This window comes from Pteropus vampyrus, unplaced genomic scaffold, assembly GCF_000151845.1.
Source record: "Pteropus vampyrus isolate Shadow unplaced genomic scaffold, Pvam_2.0 Scaffold59, whole genome shotgun sequence".
NCBI lineage: Eukaryota > Metazoa > Chordata > Mammalia > Chiroptera > Pteropodidae > Pteropus > Pteropus vampyrus.
In genome coordinates, this window is record NW_011888840.1 from 3,602,112 (window position 1) to 3,616,017 (window position 13,906).

The following is a 13,906-nucleotide window of genomic DNA, read 5'->3' on the forward strand; positions in this document are numbered from 1 at the left end:
CCATATGTTTATTGTAGCATTATCTACGATCGCCAAGATATGGAGGCAACTGGTGTTCATCAACAGATGAATGAATAAAGAAGAGGTGGAACACATATACAATGGAATTAGCTATAAAAATAAATAAATAAATGAATAAATGAATAAATAAAATCTTGCCATCTATGTATAGTATCAGTTGGGTACTAGATTTATTGGGGTGATCACTTTGTAAGGTATGTAAATGTCTAATCACTATGTTGTATACCTGAAACTAATTAATATTGTATGTCAACTATAATGGAAAAATTAAAAATATTTTTTTAAAAAAGCTTTTAAAAGAAAAAAATGAACTGCCCCACTGAGCCAATCAGGCCCAGAACTCTGAAAGGTAATAATAAATTATTGTTTTAATCACTTTGAGGTTGTTACACATTTATATATAGTAAGAACAGCAGTTAGCAGTTATATTTGAGTGGTAATAGAACTGTAGATCCATGTAAGCTTTTCAGTATTCAGTTTTTTTGGCATTAAGCATATTAAGTTTGTAATTAAAGAAATCACTTATCTTTCCCTAGCACTTTGGGTTAAGAGTAGTATTGCCTAGAATGTAAATCACAAGATATGGCTATATCCTCTAGACAGAATAAATTATTTACTATGATATCCATAGCACCCAACACAATGGCTGGATATAGTAGGTGCTTAATATTTGCTGAATAATTGATGTATGGGAGAGAACTGAATAAGTTTTCCTATGATGAAAAGCTATTTATTTATTCATGCATTCATTCACTTAGAGAAATTTATGTTAATCTGGCATCATACTATTTTTCTGATGATTTACTGTCTTTTTTCCCCTTATACATTTATTCCTTCAAGTGATTTTCTTCTCTGCTTCCTTCTACGACTTTCCCACTCTAGGAATGTGAGTATTTCTCCACCCCCGCCCCCTCTGTCCATGCCTAGACAAACACAGCACAAAAAAATAAAATTATAAACCAAACTCTTTTGCAAATAAAACTTAGATGAAATACCAAAAGCTCAAATCAATCAATATATAAAAAGGATAATACTCATGATAGAATAAGATTTATTTAAAAAATACAAGGATAATATAACATTAGGAAATTGATTAATATTAAAAACTATGTTTCAGAGATCAAAGGAAAAAATATCATCATCCCAGCTTTTAAAAATATTCTTAGTAAATTGGATCTAATATAACGAAGACTTATATTAAATGTACACTTACTGGGATATAGCATATTTAAGACAGCGTATTAAATTTTAGGAATTAAAACATTAAGTCTCTGCTCTTAAGAACCTAAAAATGAACTATTACTCACAAAACATTACTGGTCTCCTTTTCTGCAGTGGGCCTCTAATCTCACAACTGGGAATTAATCCAAAAGGAGTATTTAAAAATTTTTAAATTGCCCAGTGTTCATTTTGCTATTTTCAATAGCAAAATCTCTTAACCTTAATGTCCAACAATAGGGAGATAGTTATGGAAATTTCTTTATATTAACTCAACGGAACATTTCATTCAGTACCCAGGTTGTAGCAGCAACCTAACACATAGACTAAATTAGTTCAAAGACGTCATAGTAATGTTGAACACTGTAGATGAAGTAAAATTAGTTCTACAAGATATTACCAGGTTTCGTGACATCAGTATTACTGTCGTTTTGGATCGGATTACTCTTTGGGGGCGGGGGTTGGTCCTGTGCACTGCAGGATGTTTAGCAGCACCCTGGCCCCTAGCAGTGGGAATACTCTGCAAGTTTTGACAGCCAAAAATGTCTCCTCCACATATTACAAAATGTCCCGTGGGGGGCCAAATTTGCCTTTGGTCCAGTATAACACATATTCAACACATGACACAATATTCCAATCCTAGTTTGACTACGACTATATAAAAACCTGTATACAAATGAATAAAAGTTGAAAGAAACAATGAGGAAATAATACTTGCTATGATTATTGATGAAATTGTGGTTGTAATTTCTTTTGTCAGATTTTCTAATTGTTCCAGCCGTAATTCCAGCCCATTTTTCGAGATGTGTTTTCTAAATAGTCCAATTTAGGAAAAGCTCTCAGCACAGGAATACTAGCAGTACTCTGGCATGGTCAATTTCTCCTGCTAGGCAGATGCTCTGTCTTCACTTCCTTCATGTCTCCCCTGATTTTCAGTATTCCACAAAGAGGCCGTGGTGAGCTGCACATCTGTCTCCATACATGTGCGTGTCAAGATCAGCGACTTCTGCTTATAGCAGTTCCCAGATGACTTTCTTTGGAACTTTTGATACACCTTTGATACCAGCTGTGATGATTAATTTTTGTGTTAACTTGACTGGGCCACGAGGTGCCCAAACATTTGGTCAAATATTATTCTGATGTTTCCATGAGGGTATTTTTGGATGAGATGAACATTTCAATTACTAGAGTGAATAAAGCAGACTGCCCTCCATGATGTGTGTGGGCCTCATCCAACCCACTGAAAGCCTGAATAGAACAAAAAAGCTAACCGTCTCCTGAGTAAAAGAATTTTCCTGCCTCACGGTCTTGAACTGGGACCTTGGCATTTTTCTTGCCTTTGGACTCGAAGTGAAATTTGGATTCTTCCCGGATCTCGAGCCTTTGGATTCCGACCGGAATTAAACCATTGTCTCTCCTGAGTGTCTGTCCTCCTTGCTGACGCACCCTGCAGATCTTGCTTATCCTTACTCAGATCTGACCTTTTCAATAGGCAAGCCAACAGCGACCTTTCCCTTTGATTCTTCTTTTACTCTGAGGACATGATTTCGGCAAACTGTTTACATACGCCCTAGAGATAACTGTAACTTACTTCTGCAGTGGTTTCACTTCCCCACTTTAAGCGCTGGAAGCTGCCAGAGATCAGCAAGGCCCTGCTATGTTACTAAGAGAGGACATTTTTTTTCCTAGCCCATTGAGTTAACACACATTTTTTGAAATGCAGCAAAAAGGTTTTCTAAGAGATTGCCTTTGGATTCCTTGGTGCCTCTGCAAACACAGCTATGTAGAGTGAGCTCAATGAAGTCGTGCCTGTGATGGGACTAGCTTTACTGCACCAGTGATGGAGAATGAGTTAGACAGGGCATGGCACACACTGACACAACCAATCACCCAGTCATATTGTAGCCTTAGGTTGCCAATGAGCTTTGGGGGGCAGAAAAACTTGCTTCAAGTTTCTAAATATCCAAGTGTACCCAGAGAATAAATTATCTTGTGACGTGCATCAGGAGGGGGTCTGATTTTACGTGCTGAAATGATGGGATCATAGGATTGAAGACATTGTTCTTAGCAGAACCCAAAGAATTCTGACCAGGGTCATGATATTGAAACAGGCTGGGCAACGACAGAAAATAAACTTAGACAATCTGTGCTTAGTTTTCTTCTTTGTCATTTATGTTCAACCTATTTTATAGGGTGTTTGTCAGAGTCAAATAAAAAATTACAATAATGACAGAAAACACATTGCACTTACTACAAGCCAGGCACTTTTTAAAGCACTTTAATGTTTTTAAAGTTTAAAAACATTAAAAATTACAAAAGCATTCTGCAAAGGTTATGTGCTATTATTAGAAATATAATCGCTAGTCACTGCTGTTATGAATTTTTGCCTGAGGGACTATATCCAGAAGCAAGTTCTTGCCATAACAGACACGGCAGTCATCACTGAGACATTAATGGTGACCAGGGAATAAATGAATGAGCCAGCCCAATGGGGCTGTCTATACCCTCTCCAGGAAGCCTTGTGGCCATCTCAACATGGTGGAATTTGCCTTTTCTAACAGAAATACAGACACTGATAATAATATCCACACTGCTTGCTGCCCAGCTGGCAGACCAGAAGCTGCCCAGGTTGTCCTTTCCGACTATTCTCATCAGCCTCTTACTCTCTGTCCTGCAGAAGCCACATCATCTTTCCTTTCTTTATTCTTCAGTGCATCTTCCAAGCACTGGCCATATTTCTGGAGCTTTGAGGTCCAAACGTATCAGACACGGTGGCACAAAACAAAGAGAGAACAGGTTCTTTATTACTTGACCCAACTGAGTCTGTGTATCAAACCGTACTGCTCAGGACTGAAAAGTCACTCGCTTTCAAAAACTGAAGTAAAGATTTATGTCTCCTGCCAAAGAAAAGAGATGAGTAGGGCAAGCATGAAATACCAAAAGCTCAAATCAATCAATATATAAAAAGGATAATACTCATGATAGAATAAGATTTATTTAAAAAATACAAGGATAATATAACATTAGGAAATTGATTAATATTAAAAACTATGTTTCAGAGATCAAAGGAAAAAATATCATCATCCCAGCTTTTAAAAATATTCTTAGTAAATTGGATCTAATATAACGAAGACTTATATTAAATGTACACTTACTGGGATATAGCATATTTAAGACAGCGTATTAAATTTTAGGAATTAAAACATTAAGTCTCTGCTCTTAAGAACCTAAAAATGAACTATTACTCACAAAACATTACTGGTCTCCTTTTCTGCGGTGGGCCTCTAATCTCACAACTGGGAATTAATCCAAAAGGAGTATTTAAAAATTTTTAAATTGCCCAGTGTTCATTTTGCTATTTTCAATAGCAAAATCTCTTAACCTTAATGTCCAACAATAGGGAGATAGTTATGGAAATTTCTTTATATTAACTCAACGGAACATTTCATTCAGTACCAGGTTGTAGCAGCAACCTAACACATAGACTAAATTAGTTCAAAGACGACATAGTAATGTTGAACACTGTAGATGAAGTAAAATTAGTTCTACAAGATATTACCAGGTTTCGTGACATCAGTATTACTGTCATTTTGGATCGGATTACTCTTTGGGGGAGGGGGTTGGTCCTGTGCACTGCAGGATGTTTAGCAGCACCCTGGCCCCTAGCAGTGGGAATACTCTGCAAGTTTTGACAGCCAAAAATGTCTCCTCCACATATTACAAAATGTCCCGTGGGGGGCCAAATTTGCCTTTGGTCCAGTATAACACATATTCAACACATGACACAATATTCCAATCCTAGTTTGACTACGACTATATAAAAACCTGTATACAAATGAATAAAAGTTGAAAGAAACAATGAGGAAATAATACTTGCTATGATTATTGATGAAATTGTGGTTGTAATTTCTTTTGTCAGATTTTCTAATTGTTCCAGCCGTAATTCCAGCCCATTTTTCAAGATGTGTTTTCTAAATAGTCCAATTTAGGAAAAGCTCTCAGCACAGGAATACTAGCAGTACTCTGGCATGGTCAATTTCTCCTGCTAGGCAGATGCTCTGTCTTCACTTCCTTCATGTCTCCCCTGATTTTCAGTATTCCACAAAGAGGCCGTGGTGAGCTGCACATCTGTCTCCATACATGTGCGTGTCAAGATCAGCGACTTCTGCTTATAGCAGTTCCCAGATGACTTTCTTTGGAACTTTTGATACACCTTTGATACCAGCTGTGATGATTAATTTTTGTGTTAACTTGACTGGGCCACGAGGTGCCCAAACATTTGGTCAAATATTATTCTGATGTTTCCATGAGGGTATTTTTGGATGAGATGAACATTTCAATTACTAGAGTGAATAAAGCAGACTGCCCTCCATGATGTGTGTGGGCCTCATCCAACCCACTGAAAGCCTGAATAGAACAAAAAAGCTAACCGTCTCCTGAGTAAAAGAATTTTCCTGCCTCACGGTCTTGAACTGGGACCTTGGCATTTTTCTTGCCTTTGGACTCGAAGTGAAATTTGGATTCTTCCCGGATCTCGAGCCTTTGGATTCCGACCGGAATTAAACCATTGTCTCTCCTGAGTGTCTGTCCTCCTTGCTGACGCACCCTGCAGATCTTGCTTATCCTTACTCAGATCTGACCTTTTCAATAGGCAAGCCAACAGCGACCTTTCCCTTTGATTCTTCTTTTACTCTGAGGACATGATTTCGGCAAACTGTTTACATACGCCCTAGAGATAACTGTAACTTACTTCTGCAGTGGTTTCACTTCCCCACTTTAAGCGCTGGAAGCTGCCAGAGATCAGCAAGGCCCTGCTATGTTACTAAGAGAGGACATTTTTTTTCCTAGCCCATTGAGTTAACACACATTTTTTGAAATGCAGCAAAAAGGTTTTCTAAGAGATTGCCTTTGGATTCCTTGGTGCCTCTGCAAACACAGCTATGTAGAGTGAGCTCAATGAAGTCGTGCCTGTGATGGGACTGGCTTTACTGCACCAGTGATGGAGAATGAGTTAGACAGGGCATGGCACACACTGACACAACCAATCACCCAGTCATATTGTAGCCTTAGGTTGCCAATGAGCTTTGGGGGGCAGAAAAACTTACTTCAAGTTTCTAAATATCCAAGTGTACCCAGAGAATAAATTATCTTGTGACGTGCATCAGGAGGGGGTCTGATTTTACGTGCTGAAATGATGGGATCATAGGATTGAAGACATTGTTCTTAGCAGAACCCAAAGAATTCTGACCAGGGTCATGATATTGAAACAGGCTGGGCAACGACAGAAAATAAACTTAGACAATCTGTGCTTAGTTTTCTTCTTTGTCATTTATGTTCAACCTATTTTATAGGGTGTTTGTCAGAGTCAAATAAAAAATTACAATAATAACAGAAAACACATTGCACTTACTACAAGCCAGGCACTTTTTAAAGCACTTTAATGTTTTTAAAGTTTAAAAACATTAAAAATTACAAAAGCATTCTGCAAAGGTTATGTGCTATTATTAGAAATATAATCGCTAGTCACTGCTGTTATGAATTTTTGCCTGAGGGACTATATCCAGAAGCAAGTTCTTGCCATAACAGACACGGCAGTCATCACTGAGACATTAATGGTGACCAGGGAATAAATGAATGAGCCAGCCCAATGGGGCTGTCTAGACCCTCTCCAGGAAGCCTTGTGGCCATCTCAACATGGTGGAATTTGCCTTTTCTAACGGAAATACAGACACTGATAATAACATCCACACTGCTTGCTGCCCAGCTGGCAGACCAGAAGCCGCCCAGGTTGTCCTTTCCGACTATTCTCATCAGCCTCTTACTCTCTGTCCTGCAGAAGCCACATCATCTTTCCTTTCTTTATTCTTCAGTGCATCTTCCAAGCACCGGCCATATTTCTGGAGCTTTGAGGTCCAAACGTATCAGACACGGTGGCACAAAACAAAGAGAGAACAGGTACTTTATTACTTGACCCAACTGAGTCTGTGTATCAAACCGTACTGCTCAGGACTGAAAAGTCACTCGCTTTCAAAAACTGAAGTAAAGATTTATGTCTCCTGCCAAAGAAAAGAGATGAGTAGGGCAAGCATGCAGGGTGTCTGTCCTCTCTGCCCCGTGATTAAGGCAATCGTTCATCCAAGTATTCCTGAGGTAGCCCTGGTATCCAGTTGTTGTCTCAAAATCATTACTTATAGAGCCTCTTTTCCCCTCCACAGTGTCCTGGTTTGGTGACATATATTATCACTGTATTCATGACCTACTGCAGAGTGCTGCAGTACTGAGGGCAAGATCACAGCTCTAGTTCAGCTCCACCACTGGCTCCAAGGGCTCAGGCAACTCACTTTCCCTTCTGGATCCTCAGTTTTCCTGTCTGCAAAATGGACATTCTCTGTTCTTTTCACAGACTTGTAGTAAGGAGTAAGTGGTTACTGGTATGAAAGCACTTGATCGGATTTGCACCACTAAACAGACAAGGTTATTTTTGTGAGCACAATATAGATCTGTAGCCCGTTATTTCATCCTATTATCCAATAGCTCACTAGGAGGTTTCTCCTTTATGCCAGTGAAGAGAATTCATTTTATAACAGACACTGTCAAAAGTAACAAATGACTTGTTCTGCAAGTGAACCTGACATTATGCAGGTGTCACACTGTAAAGTGCAGTACCCTTTGTGGATTCCCCCTCCCCCTTACCCTTTCCCACCCCAATGAGTCACCGTGTAATTCATCGCCAAGGAACAGGGCTGCTCTTGCTGGATACCAGTAAAGAACTTGATGGTCCCAAACCTTTGTGAAAATGAACATTCCTTGTAACTTGGCCTGATGTTTCCTAGGACATTTATCTTTTTGTGGCAAAGAAAAGTCCCAATGCTGGTTGCCAAAACTCTGTGACCTAAATGCACAGAATTTTCTGATAGAATTATTTCCTAATGCAGAATCCTGTCTTCAACTTTTCACCCCATACACGCTTCCCCTAGAGACGATGGACCTGGACGTATGACTTCCTCAGTGACATGAAACACTTCTCTGGGCAGCTCCACTGCTGAGATGGGGGTCACCATTCATGAAAAATGTTTCCAGGTAAGCACCCCGGGGATTAGCTCTACTTCATCTGTGCACTTTCTGAACAATTAGTGGCCCAGTGCCATTAGAGAAGTCATTTGTCACACTGTAAACTTTGCAAAGGAATTCAAAGGAAGCAAACACAGATGCAGAACAATGTGACATGCCTGTCCTTAGATCTTTCAGGATGCAATTTTATGAAGCCAGTTCTTAGGGTTTCCTCTGCAAGTAGAGGAAATCCAGTGATTACTTCAAAAGCTTGGACGTTATCTTCTCAAATGAAATTATTTTTTCTCCTCCTCCTTTTTCAGAAGTGGGAGATGAAGAGGAAAGAAAAATCATTCATTCATTCAATAAATATTTACTGAGAGGCCAGACACTCTTTTAGATGCTGGGAACACAGCAGTAATTAAATGGATAAAAAACTGCCTTATGGACTTGACATTCTAGTCAAAGAGAAAGACAATAAACAAAGAAACAAGCGTATAAAACAGAACGTCAGGTACCCATAAGTGACTGGGGTGCAATTTTTAGATGTAGTGGCAAGGGATTACCTTTTTATATCTAAAGCTTTTCAGCAAAAGGGCTTCCCTGCCCCAGACTCACTCACTTCATCTTCTTTGTGGAACTCCCATAGGAAGAATTTTTGACTGAGCCCCAAAACAAGGCCCTCGCTATGCTAAAGGACTCTAACCAATCCTTCCTCAAGACAAGAGCTTGGCAAAGAGTTCCACTATGGTCTTGCAGCGAAATCTAATTTTTGAATGTCAAAAATATTCCCTGAAAACAGATGGATGGCTCCAGTGGACTGAGACATAAAGTGAAACACATAATGATCACACGAATGATTTTAAGACATCACACCCTCACAATTACTAAGCTCCTATGGAGCACCAGACACTATGCTAGCTCCTGGCAGAGCAAAAGTAAACAAGATATGGTGCCCTCTCTCAAAGACAAGTCTAACGGAGTCAACTATACGATGAAGAGACCAGGTTGGTGTTTCTCAAGAGCGCGTCATTTGCATTTGGAGCAGGACAATTTTTTAGTGTGTAGAATCTGACACCCTTCACTTTGTAGGGCTGTTAGCATCCCTATTCCTTACTGTCTTAGTTTCCTAGAGCTACTGTAACAAAATGCCACACGCTGGGTGCCTTAAAAACCAGAAATTTATTTCTCACAGCGCTGGAGGCTGCGAGTTTAAGATCAAAGTGTCATCGGGTTTGGTTTTCTCCTTGCCTCTTCTCTGCACGTGCACATCCTCGGAGTCTCTTCTTCTTCTTATAAGGAAATCAGTAATGTTGAATTAGGGCTCCACCCTTATAACCTCATTTAACCTTATTACCTCCTTAAAGCACTTGTCTCCAAATATAGTCACTCACATTAGGGGTTAGGACTTCGACATAAGAATTTTGCGGGGACACACTTCATTTCGTAACAGTTGCCCACTAACTGCTCAGGCAAGAATAACCAAAAATACCCGCCCCACCCCCCCTCACCCAACACACACATTTTCAAATAGTTCCTAGGACTCTAAGCATTCCCATTCTGATGTTCTATATTGTTGAGAATTTCCATAGCTATTTTAAATATGCACATGCTTATTCGTCTGCCAATGCCGATTTGAGTTATCATTTTCTGTTGACAGGTTAAACAGTTCTCTGAGAGAAGTGCTTTCTTAACTGACTCATGGAAATTCAATGCATTAATTATATCATTAGATAAAACTGATAATGTCATCTCTTTTGGAGTTTCCTAGCCCTAAAGCAATACACTATCAAGCACAGGCGGATAGACTTAAGGTTATTATTTACAGACTGCCTCCCTAGATTGAATACATTTTTTGACAAATGAATATCATAAAAATCAATAAATCTTGTTCTGAGATCTAAAGGAAAAGTGATTTAGTGAGGAATTTAGAGGGAGAAGGGTCTCAGGGGGAACTAAAAGATGAGTTCTAGGCAGAAGAAGACAAAGCATGACCTGCCAGCTGAGCTGCAGTTAAGATATTAAACACATTAACCAGGAAGTCTTTTGCATGTAATTTCCACATTAATGCTAGCTCCATATATGAGTAGTTACAGTGCCAAGCACAGTAACACGAATATTCCACACATGCTATTATTTGATTTAGTATTGTTAAAAAGTGATTAAAATATAAAGACATTTCTGCATCTCTCTACTCTCCCTCAACCTCCCCTCTACCCCAGACACACACATATGTAAGTGACATACGTAAGTGACATATGACGGTGGAGTGACCTAAGAAAGTAACAGGGGGAGAGAGCTGAATAGTGGAGTTATTTAGGAAATGAGATCAAGAGAATTTGGTGAGTGGTTGGTTACGAAGTAACGGAAAAGGTGTAGTCAAAGATGGTGCCCATGGTATGACGTGGGCAACTTGTTACTTGGGAGTAGCACTTGCTGTAGCAGAAAATATAGGAGAAAGAATGGGTTCATGAATTCAGTAGTAATCTGTAGGGCTGTTGTTGGGCAGAAAAAATTTCTGTTGAGGGCCTTTACTCCCTCCACCTCCTAGAAGCTTTGTAGTTGTCCTCAAGCTCTTTGTGTCAGTTTGCTCAGAATGTGGAAAATTGGAATAACGATTTCTATATCATATAGGATGGTTGTAAGGATGAGGTAAAAGAACGTGTGTGACAGTGTCTGGTCCATGAAAGGCACTGAGTGATACAATTTTCTTCACCTTCTTTCTTCTTTCCAACTCTTGGTCTGTTGATTCCACAGATATTGTTCAACCTGACCCTTGAGAACATCAGAACCTACAAGGATGGGTTAAGAGACAAAGGATAAAAGGCAGGGACTGAAAGAGGTAACAAATGGTAGGTGCTGACTAATTGTAGACCAATCTGAAATTGGAGGGCAGGTGCAGAATTGGAGATAGGAGACTGGTATTAGAAAGACCAAATGGAAAGATGTCCTGGAGAAATTTTGCTATTTTCAGTTTGGGCTGATAACCACTCTTTTTTCCCAGCATTTACAAATGAATCAAGTGCCTTTAGCCACAGGCTCTGCTTCATAACATGCATTCAAACTTCAAATTTACAAATGGTGTCCTCTCCTAAGTTCCTGCATAATTGATACCAGTGTTGTAGGTTTCTACAGCTCTGAGGCTCCAAGAACTGGCATTCTCCTATAATATAGCTAGAAATGAAGCCTGCCTAATCTTGATCTTTTGTCTTCAGGGAGAAGAATGGCTTGCAGTCATGTGGGTGCAAAGGTGAGAACATTTGAAGACAACTAACCTTAGAGAAAATCGGTGGCCAAGGAGTAAAACTGACCCTGAACATTTTGGAGTGTGGTGTGGTACCCAGGACAACAGTCCCTGTTTCCTTCTCTCTAGTAATTAATTTCATGGTTCACGTTAGAGAGTATCCATGCTCATAATCTTCTGTTACACCCAGGTTTATTCTTGTTAAATCATATTAGTACAATATCACTTTATGTTTGCATCAAGATTCTTTTGGATTAGTATACAGGATTGGGTTTCTCTGCAGCATAATTTACATTTTGCTGCAGTCTCACCAAACAGCTGCCTCTGGAGCCACCTGCTGACACAGTTTAGAATATTGAGCATTGAATATGACTAAAGACAGTGCCATCCGAGCTAACATGAGAGAAACACAATCTAGACTCTGCTCTGTCGAACCTTTTGACTTGCAAGGAGCAGTGGGAAAGGGGATGATGGAGAGAAGAAAAGGAACCAGGTATCGCTAAAAGCACCAGAAAGTTCACCACTAAAAGGAATCTGAACAATTCCCATAGCTCAGGAACATAGGTATTAGTGTACCCAGGTTACCGAGGCTGGGAAAGTTCAATTTCTTGGTAACCATCTTCTCTTTTAAAATGCAAATATTCCTACAAAGGATAAAACCTGACAGGTTTTATTGACAATTTAGTGCGAGCTGTTCTGATCATATAATCGCATAAATATTATATCCATCAACTTGAGCTGCCATAACAAAATACCATAGACTGGGTAGTTCAAACAATAGAAATATATTTTCTCACAGTTCTAAAAGCTGGAAGTCTGAGCTCAAGATGCCAGCATGGTTGGGTTCCTGGCTTGCAGATGGCTGCCTTCTGATAGTGTCCTTACATGGTGGAGAAAGAGCAAGATTTTTGGGATTTGACACCAAAACCAGAAATAAATAAGTGGGACAACATAAAACTAAAGAGCTTCTGTACAGCAAAGGAAGCCATCAACAAACAAAATGTAAAAGCAACTTACAAAAAGTGAGAAAATATCTGCAAACCTCATATCCAATAAGGGGTTAAATTCCAAAATGTTCAAGAAACTCATATAACTCAAGAGCCCCTCCTCCAAAAAAAAAAAAAAAAAAACCCAAATAACCTAATTAAAAACTGGGCAAAGAACCTGAATAGATATTTTTCCCAAAGAAAACAAATAGGCAGTACAGAAAAAGGTGCTAGACATCATTAATCATCAGTAAAATGCAAATCAAAACCTCAGCGAGATATTACCTGACAACCTGTTACCATATCTATAATCAAAAGACAATATATAACAAATGCTGGCAAGGATGTTGAGGAAAGAGAAACCTGTACACTGTTGGTGGAAATATGAACTGGCATAGCCACTATAGAAAACAGTATGGAGGTATTTTAAGTAATTAAAAGCAGATCTACCATATGATCTAACAATCGCATTTTGGGTATATATCCAAAAGAGATAAAGTCACTATCTTGAAGACATATCTGTACTTCCACATTCATTATAGCATTATTCACAATAGCTAAGGAATGGAGACAACCTAAGTGTCCAATGGATGGGGTCATGGGTGAAAGAATTGGAGTTATATATAATGGAGTTATCTTGGACCCATGCTCTTAAAAAAGCCTGTGGATACTGTTACCCAGAAGTTTCTCCTTTTGTTTCCATTCTTGTTTGTTGTGGCGACAATTCATTACTGTCAGCCTTCCTCTTTTTACCGATCTGGTTTGGGCAGCAATGTATTCAGTTCCAGAGGATGAATCATGTTGGTCTCAGCCAATCACAGCAATCCCGTCCCCTTTTGGCAATGATTGGTCTAGTCAGAGGGCATGTGATCAGGTTCTGGCCAATGAAACAGAAGGGGAAGTCTACTAGGAGTTTTTGATAATACATTTTTCCTTGGTAAAAGAGAGGCATGTGAAAATAAAGCCCTTTTTGTCCCCTTTCCTTTCTTCTTACTTTGGATACTGTGGGGTTACAACATGATGGGAGGAGTTGGTGCAGCCATCTTGTAGTCATGAAGTGAAAAGCCTGACGGGGAGATGTCATCAAAATGCTAAGAATGATGAAGAGGAAGAAAAATATGGCTTGGGTCCTTGAAGAAATCACTGAACTGCTCAATCCATCCCAGACTGCCTGCCTTAGACATTTCTTAAATGAATAATAATATCCTTATGGCTCAAGCCACTGTAAGTCAGGTAGTCTGTAACATAAAACCGAAAACACTCTCAGAGGATCCATCTGAAGACAGTTTCAACTGTTTTCTAATTGACACTCATGCCTGAAAACAACTATGGCTGGAGAAAGGCAGAAGATCACTCATTTATGGGTCAGGAAGAGCTGCTTATTTGA

General features: G+C 39.3%; 1 long non-coding RNA gene across 1 annotated transcript in view; it reads right to left on the reverse strand.

Annotated features, from left to right (window-relative positions):
• Positions 1-13,906, reverse strand: part of LOC111740187 — a 123,691-nt gene that overhangs the window by 91,052 nt on the left and 18,733 nt on the right. The window lies entirely within an intron of this gene.